We start from the raw sequence: 12,116 nt of genomic DNA, 5'->3' as shown, positions 1-12,116 counted from the left end.
CTGTGACATTAAGTACATTTACATTGTAGTACAGCCGTAATCAACATAGATGTCCAGAACTTTTTCATCTTCTCCAGTTGAAACTCTGAGAACCCCAACTCCCAGTTTTCCCCTCCTTTCAAACCTTGGCAATCACCATTCCACTTTATGTCTCTGAATTTGACTAGTACAGGAACTTCATATAAGTAGAATCATAATATTTGTCCTTTGGGGACTAGTTTATTTTACTTAGCATAATGTCTTCAAAGTTCATTTATGCTGTAGCATGAATTAGAATTCCTTCTTTTTGTTTGGTACTGAGGATTGAACCCAGGGGTGCTTAACCTCTGAACCACCTCCCCAACCCTTTCTATTTTGAAACAGAGTCTTGGTAAGTTGCTAAGGCTGGCTTTAAACTCGCTCTGAATCCTCCTACCTCAGCCTTCCAAGTTGCTGGTATTACACGTGTGTGCTTCTGTGCCTGGCCAGAATTCCTTCATTTGTAAAACCGGATAATATTTTTTTATATATGTATACCACATTTTGTTCATTGATTTGTCAGTGTACACTTGGGTTGCTTTCATCTTTTGTCTATTAAGAATGATGCTGCTATGAACACGGGTGTACAAATTATTGTTTGAGTCCCTGCTTTCAGTTCTCTTGTACATATGCCGATTAATGTTTTTAATTTATATAATTTTTGAATTTCTTTTTAAAGAGAGAGAGATAATCTTCTTTCTTTCTTTCTTTCTTTCTTTTTTTTTTTTTTTTTTTGGTAGATGGACACAACACAATGCCTTTATTTTTATATGGTGCTGAGAATCGAACTCGGGTCCGGCCCGTGCTAGGCGAGCACTCAACCGCTGAACCACAATCCCAGCTCTTGAATAGTTTTAACTCAATACCATTTTTAATATCTACTCATTTTACTTTATGTCAAGCAAGCATGTGGTGCCAACTCTGCTGCAGAGAATCCCATAATATTTGTTTTTACCTCTAGTGAAAGCTCTAGATTTTTAATTATTATTAGAACTTTGTGATTATACATAGTAGTTAGATTCATCCTGACAAACTTACACATGCATGGAAATCTATTTCAGTTTGTAATCCCCTGCTTTTCCCTCCTGTCCTCTCTCCTACCTCTCCTTCTGCTATTCTATTAGACTTTTCAAATTTCCTTACACAGACAATGCTATGGTATATGTCCTTATGAATGAGTCTTTATGAACTATGTTAGTTACATATCATTACATAACATATCAGAGAAACTTAGTGGCTTAAACAACATAGTGTCTTAAATAATAAACATTTTTTATTTCAGAGTTTCTGTGAGGCAGGAATTTAGGAATGTCTTATTTGGGTGGTCTGACACATGGTCAAGACATCAGCCAAGGCCACAGTCATTTGAGAGTTGACTAAACTAGAGAATCTAATTCCAAGATGGCTCACTCATGTAGTCTGTTTCTCTTAGGCTATTTATTAGCAAGAGGCCTCAGTTTCTTCAGTTGGGCTTCTCAAGAGTCTGTCTTGTCTTCATGACATGGCAACTGGCATCCCCCAAGAAACACAGCAAGAAAGAGCAAGAAGAAAGCCATTCGTGACCAACATGTTCTCAGAAGCTGCATAACCATCATTTCTACCATATTATTTTTATTAGTAGTCAGTAAATCTAGCCCATACAAGAGACCCTACCCCTTCAAAGAATAGAGTCAAAGAATTTGTTGATATATTTGAAGATCATATGGATTTCACTGGAATTTAGCCCTAGGAGAAGGATCACTGTATTTAGAACATTATTTCCTATTGCTGTTGTAAGAGATTACTGCAAATGTAGTGGTTTAAAATAACACAAATTTATTATCTCACACAGTACTGAAAGTAAGGAGTCTAAAATGGTTTTCACTGAACTATAATCAAGGTATCAGTAACACTTTGCTTTCTCCAGAGTATCTAAAGAAGAAGCATTTCCGTGCTTTTTTTTTTTTTTTCCTTCTCCCCACTTTCTAGAAGCTGCTTGTTTTCCCCAGGTTAGGGTCAGTTTCTCCATCTTCAGTACCAGCAGGGTACTAAATCTCTTTCTGAATCTGAACCTCTGCCTTTGTTGGTTACACATTCTTCCCCGACTGACCCTTCGGCCTCCTTCTTATAAAAACCTTGTGATAACATTGGGTCCACCCACATAATCCAGGGGAATCTGCCTAAAGGTTTAATCATATCTGCAAAGCCCCTTTAGCCATGTAAGGTAATACATTCCATAGGTTATAGAGATTAGGATGTGGGCACCTTTGTGGGACCATTATTCTGTCTACCACAGGTATATGTACATAGTTCTTTATTTTATTTTAAAAAATTACTTTTTAAACAAGCTTTTTTTAAAAAAATATTTTTCATTATAGATGGACACAATATCTTTATTTTGTTTACTTAGTTTTTTTATGTGATGCTGGGGATTGAACCCAGTGCCTCTCACGGGCTGGGCAAGTGCTCTACCACTGAACCACAACCCCAGCCCTTAAAGCTATTTTCTAAAATTATATTTCACGGGGTTGGGGTTGTGGCTCAGAGGTAGAGCACTCGCCTAGCATGGGCAAGGCCCTGGGTTCAATCCTCAGCACCACATAAAAAAGGTAAATTAATTAATTAAAGATATTATATCCGGGCTGGAGTTGTGGCTCAGTGGTAGAGTGCTTGCCTAACATGTGTGAGGCCCTGGGTTTGATTCTCAGCACCACATACAAATAAATGAATAAAATAAAGGTCCATCAACATCTAAAAAAATTTTTTTAAAAATATTGTATCCAACTACAACTAAAAAATAAATATTAAAAAATATATTTCAGTGAATTAGTGTTACTGGGGAGAGGAGGGAAAGTTCAGGTTTTCATTTACCAGATTTGTTTAAAGAATATAACAACCACTAATATGGTAAGCAGATAATAGTCAGTGAGCAGTGTTAAAATATATTTTCTAGTATAACTTTTTAGATTCTTGCTTTTATCATCACTTATGTCAATGTATTAACTATTTTTGACAGAAAACTGAGACATGTTAAAGCAACATGTCCCTGGTAAGTTTCCCTTTGTATATTTTAGGCTTGTTACAATACCATTTCTCTAGGTATTCTATGCAAACCCCAAACCGCTTACACTTTCTAGTCACTTAGCCGCAGTGTTATTCCAGTTCACATTTATGCCTTCACCTCCCTAATCCTGCCACAGTAAACTTCAACTAAATTAGATGATCCTCTGTTCTCTTACATATATGTCATTTTTCCAGTCTCTGAGCTTTGATCATGCTATTCCTTTTCCTGGAATACTACCCTCTCACATTTATTTCATTAAAATTGTGTCATCTCTCAAGTCTCTTATAAAATTGCTTTTACGTCCTGAATACTTCCTTCACTTTTTGTTGTTGTTGTTGTTGAAGATTATGACTCCTATAGCACTATAATTTGATGCTTTTGAACTGAAATCTGTCTTCAGATTGTAAGTAATTTCTGTCTTAGACTGAGTCCCTGGTCAACCAGACCTTGAGATACTCCCTAGTGTGGATACTTTCCATCAGAAAGTGATCCAAGGAATAGAAATATAGGAAAGAATGAAACAGGAAAAGGACAGCTAGTTCTTAAGTTGATCATTACTTTGGACAACAGTGGTTTGATCTGCCAGGACTTTCTGGAGAACCATATAGAATATACCTCAGAACTATCTATAGAAGGGAAAGAACTACATACTATACCCTTTTCCCCTTTGCTCAGTGATTGTTCCATTAAACATTCACTTTTTTAAGGTTGTATATTCATGAGTGTTGGGACCCCACACTGGGCGTGTTATCAAAGGTGCCCTAGGACAGAAAACAAAGATACCTTGTGCTTCTGATGTACCATCAGCTTACATCTGATCATAAGCTACTTGATAACAAGGAACATATCATCTTATCTTTTACCTGTTTATTATTTTCCCAGGGCTTTTATAACAAAGTACTACAAACTGGTGGATTAAATGAGAAATTTATTCTCTTACAATCCTGGAGGGTAAAAGTCCTTCTGGAAACTCTAGGAAAAATCCATTCCTTGCTTCTTTTCCTAGTTGTTTTTGTTTTGTTTTTCTTCTCCTTGTTTTGATAGCTTGCAGTTGCATTTTTCCAGTCTCTGCTTCAGTTGTTACATGGCATTCCCATTGTGTCTCTGTGTCTGTAAATTCCCATTGTATTCTTATAGGGGGTATCAGTCATGGAATTTAGGGTCCAGTCCAATCAAATACATAAAAATAAGAGCATATATAAGAGTATTTAAACAATATTATGCTACAGTCAAACAGATATTGAAGTTTGGGGGTTTGTATACCTTTTCTTTTTTAAAAAGCTCAGTTGGATGTTTATGAAAATGTGTCATGTTCTTGACTACAAGGCAAAGCTTAAATTTTTTTAAAATCCAAATAGTTGCAATTTTATAAACAACAATCTCTTATCTATCAATCAATATATCTAACAATAAAAAGATTACTTAAAAAGCCTTATACACTTAGCAGTTGGGAAAGGCTCATTTTTCAAATATCACCAAGATAAAGGAGGAAATCAAAAGATAAATTATGGGTTGTGATTGTGACTCAGTTGTAGATTGCTTGCCTAGCATTTGTGAGGCACTGAGTTCAATCCTCAGCACCACATAAAAGTAAATAAAGATATTGTGTCTACAACTAAAATATACATATATTTTTTTAAAAAAGATAAATTATGAGTTATCCAAAAATTAGAGGAGAAAACTACACACTGAAACCTGTGGAACATCTGTAAGACTAGATGCAAAAGAAAAATTGATATTCTTAACATTTATTTATTTATTTGTTTTTTAAAGAGAGAGAAAGAGAACTTTTTTTAATATTCATTTTTTAATTTTCGGTGGACACAACATCTTTATTTTTTTTATGTTGTGCTGAAGATCGAACCCAGCGCCCCGCACATGCCAGGTGAGCGCGCTACTGCTTGAGCCACATCCCAGCCCCAACATTTATTTATTAAGGAAGAAAATAAATGAATGTTAGTAAAGTAAGTGAATAAATGAATTAAATCCACTTTAACAAAAAAAGAACAAAATCAATAGAAAATAAGAGGTTATAATTAATAAAGAAATGAATAAAATAGAAAATAATATACTGGAAAAGATAAATAACACCAAAAGTTGATTTTTTTCCCCCAAACATCTACAAAGTAGATAAAACCCTATAAAGTTTAAAGGAACACAAGATAAAAAGAACATGAACAAGAAGAGATATCATCATATGAAGAATTTTTAAATGAAAAGGTATATACAACACTAAGACACACTTGTAAAGCTAGAGGAAATTAATAATTTACTGGTGAACTATTAATCAATAAGAGTGATACAAGATGAAGTAAACATGAAAATACTTAGCCACAGAAGACATTTTAAAATACATTAAAGAATCTTCTAAAAAGGTACCTTCTTATTTGAATAGCTTTCAAAAAATAGATATTCAGAATATTCCAGACCATATAAAAAGATGAGATACCTACCAACTCATTTTATGAACTTAGCATAAGCTTATTTTAAAACTTTATTTTTAAATGTTATAAAAATTAAAAATTGTATACTAGGTTTTTTAAATAAAAATTCTCTGTGAAATACTGAAATTTGGTAGATTATGTTAAAGATTAAAATATGAGCATGAAGGTTTATTTCAGGAATAGAGGGTGGACCAACATTAGAAAAACTTATAATGGAATGCATCAACAAATTAAAAGAAATAAACTATCTGATTATACCAAAAAAAGTGCTGCAAAAATATTCAGAAGCCACTCTATTAAAGATGAAAGAAAAATGCCTAAATATGTTTTAAAAATGTTTACTGAAATCTTAGAGCAAGAATATTAAATGGTGGGCAGGCTCGGTGGCCCATGCCTATAATCCCAGTGGCTGAGAAAGCTGAGGCAGAAGGATTGTGAGTTCAAAGACAGCCTCAGCAAAAGCAAGGAAGGCACTAAGCAACTCAGTGAGACCCTCTCTCTAAATAAAATACAAAATAGGGCTGGGGATGTGGCTCAGTGGTTGAATACCTCTGAGTTCAATCCCTTGTACTCCCCCTCACACACACATACAAAAAGAATATTAAATGGTGAGATATTGGATCATTCCTATTAAAATAAAGAATAAGATAGATAGTTTTTTCAGCATTATATTGAATTTCAAGCTAATAATAAGAAAAAGAAATGAGGTATAAATATTGGAAAAGTAGAGGCAAAGTATCTATATTTGTAGATTATAAGATTCTTAGAGTTCATATAATATTTTTAAGTGGCCAAGTAAGGGATTTGTATTAACTAAAATCAGTAGTTTTTTTTCTGTACTACCAGGATTCAATCTTGTATGGTGGTGTTTATTTGTGGAGATTCAAACAAAAAAATAAAACCCAAATGTCCAGTGATAAATTTGATCTTAAAAGCATAGAACTTTTTCTTGCCACGGCAGAAGAGGGACTAGAAAATCTTATTGAAGAACCTGAATTATTCATTCCTGATACAGGGTAAGAATTTCATAGAAATGGGAATCTCTCAAATTAATAAAAAGGAATTGTAGTTACAGTTCTAAATATATAGGAGAATTAAGCATATGATAGATAATACATTTCTGTTTAGTGGAAAAGAAATGTTTTAATAAGACAAACATCGTTGGTTATCCATATGGAAGATAGTACAGTTAGACCACTATACTCATGTCATACATAAAAATAAAAATTCAGTGAGTTAAAGGTTTTAATATAAAACCTGCCTCAAGCGGAAGCACACTCGCCTGGCATGCGCGGGGTGCTGGGTTCGATCCTCAGCACCACATAAAAATAAAGATGTTGTGTCCACCAAAAACTAAAAAATAAATAGTAAAAAAAAATCTCTCCTTTAAAATGATTCTTGAGAGGAGGCCAGATTGGAAAAGAAGTTATCATGACTGTAACACAGAAAAAACTCTAATGGAAATGCTGTTCAGCTATCCTAAGATATCAGTTGGTTTATACATCTCCCTCCAGTCTTCCCCAGGCCTATGCCATACGAAATTACTTAGTTTCCTAATTCCAGCATCAACTGTCGTTTTGCTTGATGCTTTTTCTGCTTGTAAGTTCTTTATTCCTCTGAGTGCCTGTCAAACTCCTACTTATTTTTCAAGTCTCAGTTCAAATATGTTCTTTGCCATGAAACTATCCCTGACACCTTATAAAACTTTTTTATTCCACTAATTGAACTGTCAAAATGATTTGTTTATGTGCCTTCTCTTCTAGACTGTTCAAAACAGACATAGACTGTCATAGTCCTCTTGGTACCTAATTCATAGTAAGAGTTAAGTACATTCTTGTTAAACAAATAAATGAATGTTGAATATTATGATTTCAGGAAAACATATGACTGTTTCTCATGATATAATTGTGAACAAAATAATGAACTCCAGTGTTAACAAAGTATTTATTAGTGGATTTATGATTAGCTATCTGCCTTTACTAGTCTAGAAAGTCAATATGAGTCTAGGGGAATATCCAGTGAAAACTTTAAGATTTTGTATTAAACTGAATCTGACAATGCATAATCAGTGACTTCAAAAAATAAATAAAAGAAGATTTTTAAAAATTCTCTCTTTCTCTTAAAAAAAAAAAAACCTGCTTCAAGCTAGTAAATCAATGAATCACATTTCCTACCTCTTTCTCCTAACACCCTATTAAAGTAATGGTAAAAAAAGAAAAATTGAAGTGTGAGCTTACAGTGCCAAAAAAATAAAAAGCAGACAAATTGAAATTTTAACAGACTTCTAGAAGATGAGGAAATAGAAAAAAATGATTATTGAAAAAAGGACCTTAAGACTTTAAGACTCTGGTTCTCTTTCCAACATAGTAGACTACCTCTTATTATTTAAAAGTAAAACACTAATTTTAGGAATTTCTCAATAACCTTTGAAATTATTTGGGTTGCCTTTGGATATTTAAAGACCAGAATTAGGAATTTATACACTAGGCCAGGGTTTGGCAAACTGCTACCTATTTTTATACGTTAAGATTTATTGGCACACAGACATGCCCGTCCATTTATGTATCTTCTGGGCTGCTTTTGTGTGTTAGCTACAAAGTCAAGTCATTGTGACACAGCCTTATGGCCCACAAAACCTTATAATGTTTATTCTCCGCACTTACAAAAAATGTTTGCCAACCCCTGCTCCTGATAATTGTGATGGCTGTCTTGGAGCCTGCCTATATTTGGTATGGTCTTCAGTGGGTCCAACCAATATATGTAGTCATTTACAGAATGTAAGGAGAAGTAAAAGAAGAATGTAGCAGACAGGAGGCTAGTCAAATATGGGGTCTTAGTAGAAAGAGAATGGAGGATAAAAACTTGCATTGTGTCAAGTGAAAAGAATTAAAGTGAATGTGCTATATTCTGCTTAGAATTTTAAAAAAATCTATTAATATTGATTTTTTAATCTAACAAAGTTGTTAGATTTTCATATTTCTCAAAATTTGTTCCCTTTTTTCCTTTTCTAACATTTAGTTTTTCTTTTTCAAAATTTATTGTGCTTTAGGGGACTTCAAGGATTATGATGAACAAAACTGGTAATAGACACGTTTTTCCTGATTTTTAACGAGAATACCTCTAACTTAAATTTCGGTATTAAGAAAGGTGTTTATTGCAGGTTTGGCAGCTTCCCCTCCTGTTTCTTGTTTATTAAGAGTATTTTATAATGAATAGATTCTGGGGTTTTTTTTTTCTTGTCTTGTGTGATGATTATGTAGGTTTTGAAAAATTAATTAATGTATTTAGCAGTTCTGCATATTGAACCCACTGCCTCACACATGCTAGACAAGCACTCTACCATTTAACTAAATCCCAAGCTGTTTTAATTTTTTTTCTCTCTCTCTCTTAGGGACGGGTGGTAACTGGGGACTGAGCCCAAGGTTACTCTTATCACTGAACTGCATCCTCAGCCCCATTTATCTTTTGAGACAGGGTCTCACTAAATTGCCCAGGCTGCCCTTGTGATCCTCTATTCTTAGCCTACTGAGTTGCTGGTATTGCAGGTGTATGCCACCACACCCAGCTTTATTTTCTACACAGTATCTCCCTAAATTGCCTAAACTGACCTTGAATTTGTTTGTGTTCCTCCTGCCTCAGCCTCCTGGGTCACTGGGATTATAGACCTATAATACCACCACACCTTTTTTCTTTAATATTTTATTGCAGATAATGATACCAATGTTATCCTATAATTCTATTCTTAAAATAAACTCAACTGGATTCTGTTGTAGATTCTTTACTATGCACTGTGTAGCTTTTCTGATAATTTTGTTTAGAACCAAAATATTATTTTGAATCGGTGTTCATAAATTATTATAATTTTTTTCACATAATCTTTGAATTTTATATTATGGTTATATTGACTTATGAAATGCATTGAAGAATAGTTGCTATTCTTCTATTCCTGAAAGAGTTTGGGATAGGAATGACTTGTTTCTTAAAAGTTTGGTGAAAGTGTCTAGAAGCCTCTGGATCTCATATTTTTGAGGTTGGGAGAAAGAAGGGAGAAAATGTTTAATCACTAAACTATTAAGATTTTCTGTTTCTTCTTGAATCAGTTTTTCCTCCTTAGAATTTTATTTGTTTTCTGTATGGGAGCTCCTTTCTCTTTCTAATCATATTTAGTCTTTAAAGAACCACCATTTTTGCTCTTCATAGTCTATAAAAGGGTATACACAATGAAAAGGAAGACTTCTTCTCACAGTATCTTAGACATTCCTTCTAGGGGCAGCACTGAATTTTAGTGTATTCTTTCAGTGGATTTTTTTTTCTTGTGCAGTTCTTTCCTTTTTATTAGAGCAGGATAGATGCCATGTAAGACATTAGTGGTTGCACCCCATGCCTTTTTCTATTTTGGCCATGCTGAGAAGCAAACCCAGGGCCCTTGTGCATGCTACACAAGTATTCTATCATTGAGCTACATCTCCAGCCCTCACTTCATATTTTTAATGCCAATGTATACTCTACTGTATAGATCGATATCCTATTTAAAAGTAGTTGTGCTTTTATACAAAATATAAACTTTCTCTTATGAAGTACCCTAAAAGCCAAGTCTACTACTTCTAATCTGGTAACAGACATCCTCACTTCAGAGATCTTGAGTCTCTAAAGATTTTACATCCAGTTAACAAATTAATTAAAATAATGTCCCTCACCACCATAACTGTGTCCTTGGAAAAGAGTATATGCCATTTAAATGTCTTTAGTTTAAAAAAAAATACTATTTTCATAATTTAAGTATAGTGAAATGTTTCAGAATGTTTAAATCTGGGGGTTGGAGCTCAGTGGTGGAGCATTTGCCTGACATGGGTGAGGCACTGGGTTCAATCCTCAGCACCAGATAAAAATAAAATAAAGTTATAAAAATATATATTTTTTAAAAATATTTAAATCGGTTCCTGGGGCTAAGGCTGTAGCTCAGTGGTAGTATGTAAATTCGGTCCCACTAAGTTTTAGATATGAGGTGCTCCCCCCAGAAGCGCATGTGTGAGTCAATGCCAAAGGTATTTGACATCAGATCAATATTGGCATCAGATTTGCCATTTTAGGTCGGAAGCCATTTTATCTAGCGGCTCCAAAGTTTGGATTCTGAGGCAATGCTGCTTAACTTCCCATAAGCACATTTGCATGCTAAACCATCTACCCCACCCCAGCTTATGATGCAGTTCCTAAGCAGCTTACGAAATTCCTCTTGCAGGCTATAAAGCTGCTCTGTGAGTGCCAACCCAACCCGCTGCTGCTCTTAGAGGGACAGCCTTGTGTTGGTTTATCTCGTCCTATTGACAATAAATCTCTTGTGTGAGATTCCTGTATGTGGCATGGTCTTTGGACTTTGCGTGGACTCTGTGAGTGTCCTTTCAAAGGAGTTTAGAGGTAAAATGATTGGGTAATGAGAGCCTTGACCTAATCTGTTGGTAGGGATTAATTATAAGGTAACGATAAGCAGATAGAGTGTAGCTGGAGGAGGTGGGTGATTGGATGCATGTTGTTGGGGTTTATATTTTGTCCTTGTTGAGCAGAGCTTTCTCTGCTTTCTGATTATCATGATCTTAGCTGCTTTCTTTCACCATTCACTTCTGCCATGATGTTCTGCCTCATCTCAAGGCCCCAAGGAATAGAGTTGGCTATCTGTGGACAAAGACCTCTGAAGTTTTGAGCCTCCAAATGAACTTTTTCTCCTCCAGTTGTTCTTGTCAAGTCTTTTGGTCACAGCAACAAAAAAGCTGACTAAAACATATCACTAGGGCTGGGGATGTGGCTCAAGCGGTAGCACGCTCGCCTGGCATGCGTGCGGCCCGGGTTCGATCCTCAGCACCACATACCAACGAAGATGTTGTGTCCGCCCAGAACTAAAAAATAAATATTAAAACAAACAAACAAAAAAATCTGTTTAAAAAAAAAACGTATCACTAGCATCAAAGAAACAAACAAAAAACTGTTCTGTTTGCAACTTATCCCAGTGGGCAGTATGAGGAAGCGATGCATTTTTGCTTTTTCCTCATGACTCCTATTTTTTGGTATCTATTATTTTAAAAGTCAGGATCTTTTCACAAGTATTTGAGACATCACCTTTATCATGTACCAAATTTGCATATTTACTTCTAGATTTTTAAATTGGTGTTCTAGTGGTTAATCTATTCATTTTGCATTTTACTTCTTCTTAAAAACTTTATTTTTAGGGCTGGACGTGTAGCTCAGTGGTAGAATACTTACTTGCCTAGCATGTGCAAGGCCCCAGGTTCAATCCCTAGCATGGCAAACAAACAAACAAAAAAAAAAACCCTTTACTTTTAAATAACTTTGGACTTACAGAAGAGGTAGAAAAATAGCACAGAGTTTGTTCCTATATGCCCTTCACTTAGCTTTTTCTGATATTAACATCTTACATATTCTTACTGTAATTTTCAAAACAGAAATTAACCCATTTGTACAATAAAGTTAGCTATATATACTACTTTAATTATAAAGGGTTTGTGCAGTATTTTAGTATATGGTAGGTTTATTCTGTTCTTTTTTTCATATTTCCCTATTTTTGCTAGTTTTATGAATGGAGTATTACATTTGTAAAA

At 34.6% G+C, this 12,116-nt stretch overlaps 1 protein-coding gene and 1 long non-coding RNA gene across 3 annotated transcripts in view; one reads left to right on the top strand and one right to left on the bottom strand.

Moving 5' to 3' along the window:
* Positions 1 to 12,116, top strand: part of APC (APC regulator of WNT signaling pathway) — a 131,484-nt gene that overhangs the window by 47,739 nt on the left and 71,629 nt on the right.
* LOC308651072 overlaps positions 1,325 to 12,116 on the bottom strand; it is an 86,963-nt gene continuing 76,171 nt past the window's right edge. For both annotated transcript variants that reach the window (XR_014022482.1, XR_014022483.1), the window contains one exon: positions 1,325 to 1,526. This is a non-coding gene — a long non-coding RNA (uncharacterized lncRNA). The remainder of the gene's footprint in view (positions 1,527 to 12,116) is intronic.

Source organism: Spermophilus citellus, assembly GCF_964194105.1.
Source record: "Spermophilus citellus genome assembly, chromosome: 1".
NCBI classification, from domain to species: Eukaryota; Metazoa; Chordata; class Mammalia; order Rodentia; family Sciuridae; genus Spermophilus; species Spermophilus citellus.
Note: the sequence above shows the minus strand (reverse complement) of the source record. Positions and strands in the feature narration are given on the sequence as shown.